This window comes from Pan paniscus, chromosome 4 (assembly GCF_029289425.2).
Source record: "Pan paniscus chromosome 4, NHGRI_mPanPan1-v2.0_pri, whole genome shotgun sequence".
NCBI classification, from domain to species: domain Eukaryota; kingdom Metazoa; phylum Chordata; class Mammalia; order Primates; family Hominidae; genus Pan; species Pan paniscus.
The window spans coordinates 137,817,887-137,835,412 of NC_073253.2; the positions used below are offsets into that span (position 1 = coordinate 137,817,887).

Sequence of the window (17,526 nt, forward strand, 5' to 3'; positions counted from 1 at the left end):
GTCGCTTACCCGAATCACACAGTGGGATTTAAACCCAGGCAGTCTGACTCCAGACCCATCATTCTAAGCCACTGTGCTGGCCTCCCACAGTGAAACAGAAAGCATAAAACTATATTGCAGGATTCTAGATTCTAAGAATCTGGTATTTTGTCTGTGGAAACAACTCAAGTGTCCATCAACAGATAAATGGATGGTGCATTCTGTCACATTTATGTCAATGTGTTGGATTTTATTGGCACTGTAACTTTGTTTTTAATTTATAAATAAATCACATATATATTTACACATTTGTTTGGGTTTAATAGTTGTTTACTATTAAACAACTTTATAGTTTAAAGAACTATAAGCATATGAGGTTTATACCTAGTTTTATATATTTGTGCATATTTTAGTAATATTATAATAAAAGTGGCTTAGGTCAACACTGGCAGGCCACAGTAGTATGTCATTAACACCCTGAACACATTAACACTGTTTACTTTAAATAAAATCCCTTAATAGCCTAAGAGACTGAACCTATTTTGATGGCTGAGAATGAAGAGGTCATGAGAAGGTTCAAAACAGAAGTTCAGAAGTGGATCTGCGGTTGGTTACGAGGCACCAGACGGGCGGGTTGATGGTTATTTTCTCTCAGCTTTTTGAAGACCAGATTCTGCTCTGTCCTGGCCACTGTCGCCGTGTTGAGAAGTCTGCTGCCACTGTAAATGCCACTGTGGAGGACATCATTCTTTCCTCCAGCTATTTTTTTTTTTTTTTTTTGAGACAGAGTTTCACTCTTGTTGCCCAGGCTGGAGTGCAAAGGCGTGATCTCAGCTCATCGCAACCTCCGCCTCCTAGGTTCAAGCGATTCTCCTGCCTCAGCCTCCCTGGGATTACAGGCATACTCCACCACGCCCCACTAATTTTGTATTTTTAGTAGAGACGGGGTGTCACCATGTTGGTCAGGGTGGTCTCGATCTCCCGATCTCAGGTGATCTGCCTGCCTTGGCCTCCCAAGGTGCTGGGATTACAGGTGTGAGCCACCACTCCTGGGTCTTCGAGCTATTTTTAAGATATTCTCTGTAGCATTCTTCATGCTCACAAAGGTATTCCTAAATGTGGATATGGTTTTATTTGTACTGAAGGGGACTCCATGTTCTTCCTGAACCTCAGGATTCTTGTCTTTCCTCAAAACTGGAAAACCATCGGTGATAATCTCTCCACACACCATCTCACCACATTTCCACGCTTCTGCCCTACAGGAACTCCTCCTCTCATTCTATTTTTCATGCCTCTGCCCTGCTCATTTATCTCACCACATGGCATTCTGGTTAATTTCTGCAAATCTATTTTTCTGTTTTCTGTGTTCTCTTCAGATGTGTTCAATATATTAACCCATACATTAGGATTTTTTTTTTTTTTTTTTTTTTTTGAGATGGAGTCTTGCTCTGTCGCCCAGGCTGGAGTGCAGTGGCTCCATCTCCGCTTACTGCAAGCTCCGCCTCCCAGGTTCACGCCATTCTCCTGCCTCAGCCTCCCGAGTAGCTGGGACTACAGGCGCCCGCCTCCACGCCTGGCTAATTTTTCTGGCTAATTTTCAGTAGAGACGGGGTTTCACCGTGTTAGCCAGGATGGTCTCTATCTCCTGATCTCGTGATCCACCCGCCTCGGCCTCCCAAAGTGCTGGGATTACAGGCGTGAGCCGCTGTGCCCGGCCACATTAGGATTTTTTTAATGGAGGGGGGATGTTTATGTCATCATTTACTTTTTAAAACAACGTTATCGAGATTGAATTTATGTACAATAATACATACCTATTTATATTTATTAATATTTATTTTAACTTCAAAATCATCACATTTATTGCTCCTTTAATTTCCCAAGTTTTCTTTTTTTAACTTTTATTTTAGGTTTGAGGGTACCTGTGAAGGTTTGTTACATAGGTAAACTCGTGTCATGGGGGTTTGTTGTACAGATTATTTCATCACCCAGGTATTAAGCCTCGTACCCAATAAGTATTGTTTCTGTTCCTCTCCTTCCTTCCATCCTCAAGTAAACCTCAGTGTCTGTTGTTTCTTCCTTTATAAGTTCTCATCATTTAGCTCCCACTTACAAGTGAGAATGTGGTATTTGGCTTTCTGTTCCTGTGTTAGTTTGCTGAGGATAATGGCCTCCAGCTCCATCCATGTTCCCACAAAAGACTGGTCTCATTCTTTCTTATGGCTGCATAAAAAAGTACCTGTGGTACATATACACCATGGAATACATGGTGTATTCCATGGTGTATATATACCACATGTTCTTTAGTTTGTCATTGATGGACATTTAGGTTGATTTCATGTCTTTGCTATTGTTAATAGGAGCACATCTATTTAAATTGTACAATTAGATACATTTTGATGAATGTATATACCCATGAAATCACCACCACACTCAAAATACAGAACATTTCTATCAACCCTAAAACTTTCCCTATGACCCTTTGGGAAATTTTCAATAATTATTTCTTCAGATATTTTTTCTATTCCCTCCTCTCTCCTCTTCCTCTGGAATTACAATCATATGTATACTGAACATCTGGATATTGCTCCCCCAGGTCTCTAAGGTTCTCTCCATTTTTCTTCAATCTTCATTTTTTCTGTTGTTTGGGTGTGGCATTTCTGTTGCATTATCTTTATGTTCCTTGATTCTTCCTTCTGCCATTCCCAATATTCAGTTAAGCCCATCTAGTGAACTTTTAAATTGTCAGATTTTGTACTTTTCAGCTCTAGAATTTCCCCCTTTTTTATTTTATATGTGTTTTAGTTTTAATTTCTCCACTGAGAGTTCCAAGCTGTTCATTCAATGTATACCACATTTTCCTTTGATTCTTCAAACATATTTATAATAACTTGTTTAAAGATTTTTGTCTGCTAAATGCAACATCTGGAGCCACTCAGAATCAGTTACTATTGGCTGCCTTTTTCTCTGAGTGTAGAGTGCACTTTAATGTTTCTTTGCATGTATAGTAATTTCTGGTTGAAAGTTGGGCCTTAAGGCCGGGCGCGGTGGTTCATGCCTTTGATCCCAGCACTTTGGGAGGCCAAGATGGGCGGATCACAAGGTCAGGAGATCGAGACCATCCTGGCTAACATGGTGAAACCCTGTCTCTACGAAAAATACAAAAACAAAATTAGCCAGGCATGGTGGTGGGTGCCTGTAGTCCCAGCTACTCGGGAGGCTGAGGCAGGAGAATGGGGTGAACCCAGGAGATGGAGCTTGCAGTGAGCCGAGATCCTGCCACTGTACTCCAGCCTTGGCGACAGAGCAGCCATCTCAAAAAAAAAAAAAGGAAAGAAAGAAAGTTGGGCCTTATGGATAATACATTATGGCAACTCTAGATTCTGTTGTATTCTTCTGAGGACTACTGAGTTTTTGTTCTAGTAGGCAGCTGACTTGTTTAGTCTCCAACCACAAACTTTGTCCCCCTGTGATACACAGCAGCCAATATCTCTCTTCTCATGGCGTCCTATTGCTGCTTTTCTGCCTGCCCCTTTGGGGGTTTTCCCTGTTTCTGTGTAATTTGGTAGTTAGCCAACGATTTCAGCAGAGATGGAAGTCACCTTCTTTGTGCACTTTCTTGCTTATAGGTGTTCCCTCTCCCTGATTTGTAGCTATTTGGCTGATTTTAGGCTGTCTCTGTCATTTCAAGGCTGCAAGATTCAATTTTCTGCCACCTGCATTGTGCATGGTTAGGAAATGTACTAAGTCTGTTTGTTTGTTTGTTTTTAAAAGGCAACACATTCACATTGCTCTGTTGTATTCAAGGGGAGATTTCTCTCTGGTTTCTGTCTCCTTTTTCACCAGGTTCCTTAGGGTCTTTTACCATATATGTGTAGTTTAGCTTTTGGCCACAGACCTGGACAGAGTTTATACTCAGAGTTTTATACTTCTTCAGTGGTTTTTCTGCTGCCAGTACTTTTCCTGTAGACTTCTAGCTACTCTTCAGCCTTGAACTCCTATCTGTGGAACCTTTAGCTAGTAAGGCTGTGGTTTTCCATGGCTGTTTTTCACAGCCCTAGCTGTGAGGGCTGGGCATCACCCTCGGGTGAGGAAGATATAAAGTTGAAATTCCTAGTCCTTCCTGTGGCAGTTTTTAAGATTAAAGTCTCCTGCTTCTATCTGCTTTTGGATTCTCTCCAGGGTCTTTAAATAGTTCTTCTTAAAAAAAGTTGTTTGTTGTTTTTTTTTTTCCCCCTAAACCTGTTTTTATCATTGTTATCGGTGGGAACATTTCAAAACCACTTCAATCCTCTGCCATTTCTGGAAGTTTCTGCCTATTGGGTTTTTAATTTCAATATCTCCATTTTTCATTTGAAGTTTTGTTTAGTTACTTTCTGAATTAAATCTGCTAGTGTTTATGATAGCCTTTTTATTTCTCAATTTTAAGTCCTTTTTGAAAAACGTATTGGATCATTTTGAAGATGCTTATTTTATGGCCTGTATCCAGTCAGTGTCCTGAAGCTCTTGAATGTTCAGTATCTGAAGCTCTTGCATGTTCAGAAGTGCCTTTTGGTGTGTCTGCTGACTCTCTTTTAACTTTTTGTAAGTAATTTTTGAATTATGAGCTATTGATCGGGGTGCAGTAAACATGGAAACATCAAGCATCTTGATTTAGGGCTTTAGATCTACAGAGAGGCTTTTCTTTGCTGTCACCTGGTGTCCCAGGAATATCGCGGACCTCTTTCTTATGTTATTTTCTAAGGCTAAGGGTTCCTAGACCAAGCAGGTATAACTTTGTAACCCAAATCGTCTTGAGGACAGGCTCATGATTATAAAGTCTTGGAGAACTTTCTTCTTCATGGCACAGGGTTGAAGAGAGCCACATCCTCAGGCCAATGAATAGGCTATTTTTTTGATCCATCCCTTCTCTGACTAGAGTGTAGTTCTTCAAAACTCCTGGTTAGGAGATGTCTCAATTGTGGTTCCTGCCTACCTTCAGCTCAAGACCTTGTTTCCTACCTGCTCCTGCTTCCTGAGGAGTGTAAAAACCTCATCTACTTGACTAATGAACCCCCAATACTGCCCACTTACTGCTATGATTTTTTAATTTTCCTTTTTGATTTGACTCTCTACTTTGGGAATTTTAAAACAGAAGTAAAAAGAATAGTGTAATAAACACTCATACACCCACTGCTTAACAACTTACATTAGAGTTTTCCAGAGAACCAGAACCAATAGGGTGTGTGTGTATGTATGTGTCTGTGTGTATGAGATAGTTAGATATTTATTTTAAGGAATTGGCTTGCATGATTGTGGAGGCTGGCAAGTCCATTGTACCTGCAAGGTATGATGGCATGCTGAAAAGTCAAGTAAGAGCATGGTAGTACTTGCCTGTAGTCCCAGCTACTTAGGAATATGGGGTGGGTGGATCCCTTGAGGCCAGGAATTTGAGGTTGCAGTGAGCTATGATCATGCCACTGCACTCCAGCCGGGAGACAAAGTGTGAGACTCTCATCTCAAAATAAATAAGGAAAAAAATACCTAAAGGAAGAGCTGATGTTGTAGTTTGAGTGTGAAAGCTGTCTGCTGGCATAATTCTTTCCTCCTCAAGGGAGGTCAGTCTTTTTCCTATTCAGGCCTTCAGCTGATTGGATGAGGCCCACCCGCGTTATGGAGGAGAATCTGCTTTACTCAAAGTCTAATTAAATGTTAACCTTACATAGAAGATATCTTTACAGAAGTATCTAGAATAATACTTGACCAAATATTGGGGGACTGCAGCCTAGACACATTGACACATAAAATTAACCACTATACAAATTAATAATAATTCCCTAATATCCTTCAATAAATCCTTAATAATTTTAAAATATCATTTAATGCCCATTTCATATTCACATTCCTCCAATTTTTTCAAAATTGTCTTTCATAGTTGTATTTTGCAAATCAAGTTCCAGTCAAAGACTAAGCATTTATTTAATTATTACATCTTTTAATTCTTCCTTAATTTAAAACAAGTAGAAGAAATCTTCCAGAGAATATGACAAAAAACACCAAAAGATGGAAAATAAGAGAGAGATAGAAAAAAAAGAACATTAAAGGATCAAATCAGGAAGTCAAGCTTCTACTAACAGTAAAGCCGGGTTGGCGGGGGATGCTTAATAAATGGATAGGAGACAATTATCTAAGAAATTTCACCAAAGAATTTCCTAGAACCAAAGGACATACGTTTCTAGATTGGAAGGGCCCACCGCAAACTCAACACAGTGAATAAAAAGATCCACACTAAGACTCACTATTAAAACATTTCAAATACTGATTCAAAGAAGATACTGAAAACTTCCAGAGGAAAAGAAGGCATGCCATATAATTGATCAGAAATCAGAATGACATCACACTTTTTCATTTCAATACTCTTAGGGGACAAGAGAACAATGCCTTCATGTTTATGAGGGAGAATAATTTCCAACTGAAATTTCCATACCCAGCCAGACTGTCACAGAAATAAAAGGTTAGAATGAAGACATTTTCAGCACAAAGCCCCTTTAAAAAGGGACTTTCCATGTAACATTTATAAAAAAGCTACTGGAGGATATTCTAAAAGATGAGTAGGTGGGTGAAGAATAAATCAAGAAAGAAGATTCTGTGGGATCCTAGAAAAGCCAGTTTAAAACAGGAGGGAGTTATAAGGAATCCCAGGAAAATCATGGAGGGAAGCCACAGGGTGACTGCTCTGCAGAAGGCCCCAAGAACAGCCTCACAAATTGGAGAAAGAGATTGGAGGGCTTCAGAACGGATATTGCAATGAAAAATTGAAGTGATAAGCAATGTAGTTGACTGTACTGAGAGGCTTTTTAGAGTTTTACCAGAAAGTTTGGGGCTGAATTAATGACTTTTTATTTTTTTTTTGAGACGGAGTCTCGCTCTGTCACCCATGCTGGAGTACAGTGGCGCGATCTCAGCTCACTGCAACCTCCACCTGCCGGGTTCAAGCAGTTCTCCTGCCTCAGCCTCCTGAGTAGCTGGGACTACAGGCGCCTGCTACCACTCCCAGCTAATTTTTTGAATTTTCAGTAGAGACGGAGTTTCACCGTGTTAGCCAGGATGGTCTCAATCTCCTGACGGTGTGATCCGCCAGCCTTGGCCTCCCGAAGTGCTGGGATTACAGGTGTGAGCCACCGCACCTGACTTGAGCTAATGATAAGTAGGTTGAAAATGGAGGAAATAAAAACCAGACACTGATGTAAGAAAAGACACGTAATCATCTGTGTGGTCTTTATGCAACTAACAGTTACATAGTTTTACTAATGTAAACATTGAATGTTGATCTAACCAACGGTGTGCTGTGGCTACATAGGGAGGGTGCAAATGGCACTGGGATGCAGTAGAGTCTATGTATACATCTGGCTGGTGGATAGGGCAAAAAGCTAAATCCTTATTTCCCATAATGAAGCAAATAGACACTGTTTAATATTGAAAAAAAGATCAGGAAATGCAATATCAACATGACGTTTAGAAATACAAAGTTATCAAAAGAAATATCTAGAGGAAATGAAAGTAGTTGCCTCTGGGGAGCAGGAAGTGGGTGCAATGGGAGGGGAAGCTGCTGTTTTTTGTTATAAACCCTATAGTATCGTATGACTTTTTAAACTATGGATCTGCATTCATTTGATAATATTTTAAAATAAAAAATTTAAAATTCATTAATTTCAGATTTTGTTTGTTTGTTTTGCGATAGGGTCTCACTCTGTCGCCCAGGCTGGAGTGCAGTAGTGCGATCCCAGCCCACTGCAGCCTCAACCTCCCAGGCTCAACAGATCCTCCTACCTTAGCCTCCCAAGTAGCTGGCAATATAGGCGTGTGCCACCACACCTGGCTAATTTTTGTATTTTTTGTAGAGAGGGGATTTCGCCATATTGCCCAGGCTGGTCTCAAACTCCTGGGCTCCTGGGCTCAAGCAATCCACCTCCCAAAGTGCTGGAATTACAGGCATTAGCCACCACGCCCACCCTTATTTCAGATTTTTAAATACTCTTAGTAACTTACTGTGGCACACATCACCATGCAGTATAACATCATCATGTTGGTGAAGTTCTAAGTCACCATCACCTTCTTCAGTGCAGGATAGTCTACCTCCTAAATTTTCATTGTTCAGTACAGTAGCCACTAGCCATGCATTGCTATTTCAATTTAAATTAATTAAATTTACATAAAATTCAAATTTTAATTCTTCAGTCACACAATTCACATTTCCAAGTGCTCAAGAGTCACACGTGGCTAATGACTACCATACTGCACAGCACAGATATCATTTCCATCATTATAGAAAATTCTGTGGACAGCACTACCCTAAATTGTTCTCAGATTCATCCCTTATTCCCAGCATGCTGCCATTCTCTCTGATGCAGTATAGAGTAGTGATGGAAGATGTGGACCCCGGAGTCAGAATACATGAGCTCAAGTATGGGTGTCATCACTTACTTGCTGTGTGAGTTTGGGTATATCATATATCCTCTTGGTGCTTCAGTTTCCCCATCTATAAGATGAAGATATAAACAGCATCATCACCTCCTGAGGGTTGTAAGGGTAGACTGTGATAATGCATTTATATAAAGTGCTTAGCACCATGCCTGGCCCATGGGAAACACCCAGTAAAGGTTGCCTGCTGCAATTACTCTTCCTCCTCTTCCTCCGCCTCCTCCTCCTCCTCTCCAACCCCCCATATCCTGTCAGCCACTTCTGAGCTCTCATGCAGCCCTGAAGGACAGTTCCCAATCAAACTCAAAGCTTCCCACCTCAAAGCCCACCTGTCTGTCTTTCTCTCCCCAAGGACTTCCTTGAGTGCTCCAGGAGCTTGTCATTCCAGAGACAGAGCAGCCCAGAAGTCCTGGGATTTACACCTCTAGTAGAAACCCTCAACCAGAGAAGGATGGAAGTCAATGGGTAAGTACCCCAGCTTCCCTTTTTGGGCAATTCTTAGGTGTTTCATCCATAATTCCTCAGAATGCCCCCATTGGAATTAAGGCCAGTTTTCTACAGCAGTGACCTGCTCAGGGACATGCCTTTTGTTGGCCCTTCTCCCTTCCATGTCTGACTTTCTCCTCCCTCAACTTGTACTTCTTGGACTTTCCTCTCAACCTGCACCCAAGTCATGGTCTCAGGGTCTGTTTTTGGGGGACCCACGCCAAGACTATTATTATCATCGTCATTGTCATCATCATCATTGTCAATTCATTTTCTTTCTTTCTTTCTTTCTTTTTTTTTTTTTTTTGAGACAGAGTCTTGTTCTTTTGCCCAGGCTGGAGTGCAGTGGTGTGATCTCAGCTCACTGCAACCTCTGCCTCCTGGGTTCAAGTGATTCTCATGCCTCAGCCTCCTGAGTAGCTGGGATTACAGGCATATGCCACCACGCCCAGCTAATTTTTGCATTTTTGGTAGAGATGGGGTTTCACCGTGTTGGCCAGGCTGGTCTCAAACTTCTGGCCTCAAGTGATTCTCCTGCCTCGGCCTCCCAAAGTGCTGGGATTACAGGCGTGAGTCACTGCACCTGGCCAATTTATTTTCTCCTTTTCTCAACACCAAGCTCCTGCAGGAGCCTCCTGGCTGATTTTCCCATCTTCTTTTCCATACTACAGCTAGAGCTATCTCAGTTTAATCAAAATGTCAAGTTATGACTTACCTGCTTAAAATCTCCACTGGTTCCTTCTTGCCTAAAGGCAGAGTGGAAGCTTAGTCCTGCAATAAAGAACCTTCCCAAATTCCCCAGATTTGTGAAGTAAGTTTCCTACTTTACAGGCTTCACCTCTGGCAAGTTGTGCTGCTCAGCATCCTTTAAACCTGGTGTTCTTGTGCTTGTGCCCAAACCCGTGCTGTCTCCTCTGACTGGAGTCATAATAATAGCAGTAATAGTAAATACTCATGGACCGCTTTCCCTGTGCCTCACAGTGTTTCTGTGCAATCTGCATGGCTTAGTTCACTGAATCCTCCTGCCAACTGTGTGAAGAAGCTTATGCTATTCTCTCTGTATTAGAGATAGGGAGACCAAGTCTTAGGGAAACCACAAATACAGTATTGGCATCAGAGGACTCCAGAGCTTGTGCCCTCTACTTGGCAGGAAAGTGACATCACACACACAGTTAACTCACAGGAAAGAAACTTACTCAGGAGAGAGAAAAGAAAAAGTCACAGTTAATAGTATGGGTGATCTGCTCATTCTTCTACTCCTTGCATTTGTGCTCTGGGCAGTGAGAGGTGAGGTGGGAGTCTGCTGTTACCCCAGTTTTCTGGGCCTCTCATACCAGGAGCACTTCTTGGCCAAGGGTGATTATGGTGCTTAATTATTCACTATATTCATAGGATGTAGCCCCCAAACACATGTCAGTGACTTCCTCTGGTGCTCAGCTGAAGAAGCAGTGATCTGTAATCTGTTTCCATGTGGGAGAAAGGAACGGCCATGTTGGATTTGCCCAAGGATGGTACATGCGTTTCCCTGCAGGCTTGTCGGGGGTGACTTTGACCACTTGTGGCTCCCTTTCATGCGTGACTCTCTGGTATCTAATCCACGAGTGAGGTGAGACTCCATGGTCCTGCTTCCCTTTCCTACTTCCCCACCTGGTAGACACCTGCTGTCTTAGTCTGTCTAGGCTGCTGTAAAAAAAAACTCACAGACTGAATAGCTTATAAACAACAGAAATTTATTGTTCACGATTCTGGAAGCTGGGAAGCTCGAGATCAAGGCACCAGCAGATTTGGTGTCTGGCAAGGGCCCACTTTCTGGTTCGTAGAAAGCGGTTCATGGCTCCTTTTGGCTATGTCCTCACAGTGGAAGAGACAAGGCAGTTCCATCAGGCCTCTTTTATAAGGGCACTAATTCCATTGACCAATCACCTCCCAAAGGTCCCACCTCCCACCACTATCACTCTGGTGATTTGGTTTCAACACATGAATTTTGGGGACATGGAAACATACAAACCATAGTGCCTGCTTGTCTCTTCTGATAGGACTGAAACGTTACTCAGCTGGGAAGTCTTCCCTAACTCCCCTGGGAAGAATTTTTCCTCGTACCTGTGTTCTGGTAGCATCCAGTCCATGTTCCTCTTAGTGCTCTCCTGTTACATTCTAATGATTTGTTCGTATATCACATTCTCCAGCCAAGTTGTGAGTGTGAAGCTCTCAATAGTGTCGGTTTTTTGTTCTCTAGATTCTTTGGTGTCTATTACAATCCCTTCTTCCATACCAGGAATTCAGAAACTACTTTATTGTTTAGTTGTCAGGAAGGCAGATCTCCATGCCTTTTAAACTTTTATTTATTTATTTTTTCTGAGATTTTCCGAGACAGTCTCACTCTGTCACCCAGGCTGTAGTGCAGTGGCACGATCTCAGCTCACTGCAACCTCTGCCTCCCAGGTTCAGGTGATTCTTGTGCCTCAGCCTCCCGAATAGCTGGGATTACAGGCATGCGCCACCATGTCTGGCTAATTTTTGTGTTTTCAGTAGAGATGGGGTTTCTCCACGTTAGCCAGGCTGGTCTCGAATTCCTGACCTCAAATGATCCACCTGCCTCGGCCTCCCTAAGTGCTGGGATTACAGATGTGAGCCACTGTGGCTCACATGGTGAGGCATGGCACCCAGCCCCATGCCTTTTAGAAAAAGGAATGAGATCAATTCAGAGTGGTTATTATAAAGAATCAGTCATGTTTCTTATAGAACCTGGAATACCAAAAATATTCTGTCTCTATTCACTTTATTTCCCTTTGGTTTCTTTGTTCTTTCCATGGGATCACTATTTGACCTTAGGACTCTAAGGAGCTAGTTTCTGAAAAGTAATGTGAGCTGTTGAGTTTTCCTCCTTAGATCTATAAAAACATATGTATGTTGTCTATTTTCATACCCAGATTAAGACATTGCCTCCAGCCAGCCAATTTCCCTTCTCCTGTCTCTGAATCATGAAACTGGCACCATCTCTGAAAAGTTTCCAAGTTGTCTTTCTGTTTTTGTAGCTTGTGAAAGATGTGGTTTTTGGTTGTGTGATTCTTTTTAAGCTGCCTCATTTGTTTTTGGACTGAATAGTAGCATAGCTACCCAAACTTGGACAGAAACATCAAATTCAGAATCTCTGGAAGTACAGCAATAAGAAGCTAATTACTTCATGTTTTCAATATGAATGAGACTCAGATACAGAACAGAATCACTGCTTCCCTGTTCTAACTCGCACCTCAGCTATGCTGGCAAACCTTGTTTTTCCTTTTGGGTTTAAGGGAATATGCTGGGAATAAAAAGCATTTTCCTCTACTCCACCTGCTGAATGGAATGAATAAAAGCCTCCATGAAAGATCTAAGTATTTAGCAAATACAACTTCAGCTTCCAAAGTTTCACGTCTGAAATACATTTCAAAGTTTCATATTTGAATCTAGGCCAGAAACGTGCATGCTGATACTGATTATTTGTGTCCTTTGGCAGAGGGTCTAGGGAAGTGTTATAATTCAGCTGTGTGGTGAGAGAGGATGATCGCGTATATGTGGCTTCTATGTGGTTGTCTGCAGATGGTGGAGAATGAAGTCCACCAGCTTCCCTCTTCTATCACTAGCTTCTACCTCCCTGCCTGGCCTCCCTTCATACCATGCCCTGCCGCCCCTTGCTTTCTATACTTGAGCCTCGCTGGCATCATTCTTCCTGCCACAGGGCCTTGGCACATGCTGCTGCCTCTATCTGGAGTGTTCTTCATAAGCCTTGCCATATCTCTTTAACTAGTCAACTCTTACTCTTCCTTCAGATATCAGCTCACTTACTGGGGGAAGCTCTTAAGTGAAATGAAGTGAAATCCCCTTCTTATATGGTCTAAGGACACTGGATACTTCTTTGCAAGCAGCTGTGACAGTTGCAGTTTTACATTTCTCTGTGTGATTCCTTGGGTAAATTACTTGCTAAAGTGTGGTATCTGTATGATGGGAGAGATGATATGTGGATGTCCTTTTATGATGTTAAAGTTATATGTTTATTTTAATGTGTATTAGAAGAAATATCTATATAGTAGTACTAGTAATGAATACTTACACTTTTATGAGTATTTTTGCATAAAGTGGGCCTTAAAGTAGATAAAACAATCTGTCTTACATAAATTATATGAATTAGAAGTACCATAATCAGACAATAGGTATATATGGCAAAAATTTTGGAAGTAGTATGCAAATGATTGAAATTTGAAAAATGAGGTGTTCATCAATATCTGTCTCCTTTTATGAGAGTGTAAGCTCCAGGAAAGAGGTTTACTGTGCACCCTTGCACCCACCAGACCGAGTGCATATTCAGGTCTCAAGAAATATTTGTTGAAAGAATGGACAAGTGATTGAATGAAAAACCTAGTAACTTAACCAGTGCCCCTCCCAAGTAACATTAGGACAGGTGATTAGAAAGAAGGTTAAGGTTTTATTGAGGATCATCCATATAGATTGCAGACAGGGGATAGGCTGGAACTTTGTAGAATGCCTATACTCATTTTGATGACCAGAGCAAGAAAAACGATATGACCCTTGAACTAGCTGAAGAGAGCTATGGTATCTTTTAAATCTTCCCATAACTAAACAAATCTCGTTTCTTTAGTTGTTTTTTGTTTGTTTGTTTTGTATATGTTTTTCTGGCCCTTTACTAGTCATCTGTTATTCTCCACATAATTTTGTTTTAAAATTTATAAAAGTTTATTTAATATGCAGCATCTAGAATAAGATACCATAGTCCATATGTGGACTGACCAGCTGAAACTACAATAGGGAAATTATCATCATCTGGGTCTTATTAAACTTGGAGTCAATTAAGATTCTCATCTTTTTCATACGCACTGCTGTGGAACAAGATCTCTCCAAATATGGATTCATGAAATTGATCACTCGGAACTTAAATGGAGGCTCTAAAAGGTTATTTTTAGTCCTATCTTATTATATAATATATAGGATATTTATTATAAAAATAATGGCACGTTTATTTAATCCTTATTATATGCTAGATATTTTGTTAAAAATACTTGCATGCCTCCCTCTCAATCTTCCCAACAACTCTATGAGGTTGATACTATTTGTATCCTCATTTTACAGCGGAGGAAATGGAGGCACAGACAGATTAAGTAATTTGCCCAAAGTTACAAAGTCAGTAAGTGGAGGAGTCAAGATTCCAACTCTGGCTGTCTGAGTTCAAAGCTATCTTCTTCTGTATCTGTATCTCACGTTGATTTGTGTTAATTTAAATTAGGGAATGACTTAATAATATGTAAAGATAGTACCTTGAACATACCTAGTGTTCTTCTGAGAATCTCAGAAGGCTTAGAAAGATAGCATTTTTTTTTAAAGGAAATAAAGCCAAAAAGATTAGCACTTTCTCCACCACTATAAGCTTTTTCAGAGAAAGGACCACCTTTTTTCATCTTTGAATACTCTGTATCTAGCAGAGTATCTAAATCATGTTTATGACAGTTACCAGTTTATTGCTTTTCTGCTCCAAATCTACTCTCTGCATCGTTTTGCTACAGTGAAGCGGAACCCTGAAAACATTTCTATACCAGCTGATATGAAGTAACGTTTGTCAGTAGAGGGCGCTGGGTAGACACTATCAGAAGAAGGGGCATTTCTTTGGGGTTCTTGTGCTTTTCTTCTTGCTCCTGTGTTTCTTCTTGCTCCTATGGTGCACACCTTTTGGTGAGTTTTACTGGCACCCCAGCAAGTTGCTTCCAGAGAGTTTCACCAGCATTCTAGTGGGAATGAAGCACCTCGGTGAAATTCTTCACCATCCAGTGGGCCATGGCCACATCTCGAATGCAGCCTGAATCTCATCTTGACAGGGTGTCCTCTTTCAAGTGAGTTCCTTCCTTGAGTACTCTCCTCATCTTTGAAGATAGTAGTTGCTCTCTACACCTGCTATTCCAATGTTCTTTAGAGATCTCCTTACCCTTCTTAGTAGTTAATCCCTTTTACTAGTTAACAATTCTTTCCATTAAAATATCCCCCCTGTTCAAATGATTTGTCTGGTTTCTGTCTCCTGACTGGACCCTGACTAATATAGACAATAAATGGTTAATGGATGGGCTGGGCATAGTGGCTCACACCTTTAATCCCACCACTTTGGGAGGCTGAGGCAGGCGGATCACTTGAGGTCAGGAGTTCGAGACCAGCCTGGGCAACATGGCAAATCCCTGACTAAAAATACAAAAATTAGCCGGGCGTGGTGGTACTCGCCTGTAGTCCCAGCTACTCAGGAGGCCGAGGCAGGAGAATCACTTGAACTCAGGAGGCGGAGGTTGCAGTGAGCCGAGATCATGCCATTGCCCTCTAGCCTGGGTGACAGAGTGAAGTTTTTTGAAGTGAAGTTTCTCGGAGTTATACGTTTTCTCTCTCTCTCTCTCGTTCGTTCCTTCCTTCCTTTCCTTCTTCCTTTTCCTTCCTTCCTTTCTTTCCTTTTTTCTTTCTTTTCTTTTTTTTCTTTCTTTCATTTCTTTCTCCCTCCCTCTCCCTCTTCTCTCTTCTCTCTCTCCCTGCCCTGCCCTGCCCTACCCTGCCCTTTTCTTTCTTTCTCTCTTTTTCTCTCTTTCTTTCGTCTTGCTCTGTTGCCCAGGCTGGAGTGCAGTGGCATGATCTCAGCTCACTGCAACCTCCACCTCCTGGGTTCAAGCAATTCTTATACGTTTTCAAGCAATCTATAAAACCTACCTCTTTTTGGCTGGGCACTGTGGTTCACACCTGTAATCCCAGCAGTTTGGGAGGCCAAGGCGGGCGGATCATGAGGTCAGGAGATCGAGACCATCCTGGCTAACATGGTGAAACCCCGTCTCTACCACAAATACAAAAATTAGCCGGGCGTGGTGGCGGGTGCCTGTAGTCCCAGCTACTCGGGAGGCTGAGGCAGGAGAATCACTTGAACCTGGGTGGTGGAGGTCGCAGTGAGCCGAGATTGCACCACTGCACTCCAGCCTGGGCGACAGAGTGAGACTCTGTCTCAAAAAAAAAAAAAAAAAAAACCAAAAACCTACCTCTTTTTCACCTCAATTAAATATACAGCAGATTTCAGTAGCACCAAGGATATAGAAACATATTTCCCTCTCGTGTGCTCTCTCTGCACAACCATCTTGGATTTGCAATTTTGTCCCGTATTAGCAGAAACAATCTGCCCAGTCTTAAAACTTGTACCATTTCCTGGGTCAATAGCACTGTCCCTACTGCAGGTGTTCTATTTTGAGAATGCAATAGATTTTACTATTCATTTCCACAGGAAGTTGCTAAACTCTTAATACAGTTGATATTCCCAGGCTCTGAACAGTCTTGTTTTTCTAAACCATGCAAAACAAGTTAGTATATAATACGTTCCTATAACTTATTTTGGAGAATAAGGCATGTTAGAAAATAATCCAACATCTTACTCTTATGTATCTATGGGTCAGACTAAAAAAAATTATTTCCTAAGAAAACATGAAATGTGAAAATCACAGTGAAGTGTGTCTCTGTGACAATTGGCACAAATTGACTATTTACATCTCTATCCCCAAACACTTTGGCCAAGTGAACCAAATCCTTAAATTGAACACAGTTCCAAACAGGGAATGCCCAACCTTTCATTAAGGCTGATAGAAAAGCACATCAAGGACATGTGAGGTTTTCCTTGTTTATGTAATAAAACAGACACCAATGTTTAGCTGCTGAATGTGTAAATATAGCCTGCGTGACAGTGGGGAGCTAAGAAGGAAGGAAGCAATTTGGGAAATACCTCCTTCCCACATCACAAACATTCTCAGAACCATCAGAAGACCCCAAAGCTAGGTCCTACAGTATGTGCATTTTATAAAGCAAACCCACCCTCTGGCTTCAGGCTGTGTGTGACCTGGTTTCTCTTTTTAATTTTATAACTAGGGTGGAAAGCTAACAGTGTAGTATGTCATGGTCAATATGTCAACCACAAAGTGGGTCCAATGTTGCAGAAAGATTCCAGTAGTCATTTAGTACATTTCCCTTGTTACTTGAGAGAATGGTAGTTCAATCACTAGGGTCTGGAGTCCCTAGCGTCAGATCCCCAAGCCTGAAGCTCTGAGTTCTCTGAGTGGATTTTAGTGTACATTTATGTATAATGGCAAAAGGAGTTTTTTCTGGGGGGTGGAGGACAGCTTTGGGGAGTGGATTTGAAGGAGGGGGTGCCACTTTTTACTAGCCATTATTTCCATTTTAACGGTCATCAAACAAATCATCCCTAGTCATTTTGAAATGGAGAACATACAAGTCTTGCTGCTCAGTTGGGCTTAAATATTTCCACATTGTCACTACTGCTTCTAAAAATATTTTTTGTTAATTTGTGAAAGTGTAGTTGACAGCACATTTTTGTCTGATGTGCTACTACTACCATACTAGCTAATATAACAACCCAAAAGTGCTTAGGATTGGAGATTCCTCCTCCCTTCCCACCCCATGATAAATAGGACATCACTCAGATAAATATGAAAAGTAAAGACTATATTTATATTTTTCTCTTTGTGGTCAAGTTCACTGACAGGAGGTCCATTCTCAGCCACCCACACCGCACCAAATATTTAAGAC

The 17,526-nt window shown here is 41.4% G+C and overlaps 1 long non-coding RNA gene across 1 annotated transcript in view; it reads left to right on the top strand.

Moving 5' to 3' along the window:
• The window catches only part of LOC117980394 (uncharacterized), a 427,289-nt gene that overhangs the window by 247,967 nt on the left and 161,796 nt on the right, over nucleotides 1-17,526 (top strand). Inside the window, exon 10 of the long non-coding RNA XR_010112228.1 lies at nucleotides 8,792-8,904. This is a non-coding gene — a long non-coding RNA (uncharacterized LOC117980394). The remainder of the gene's footprint in view (nucleotides 1-8,791; nucleotides 8,905-17,526) is intronic.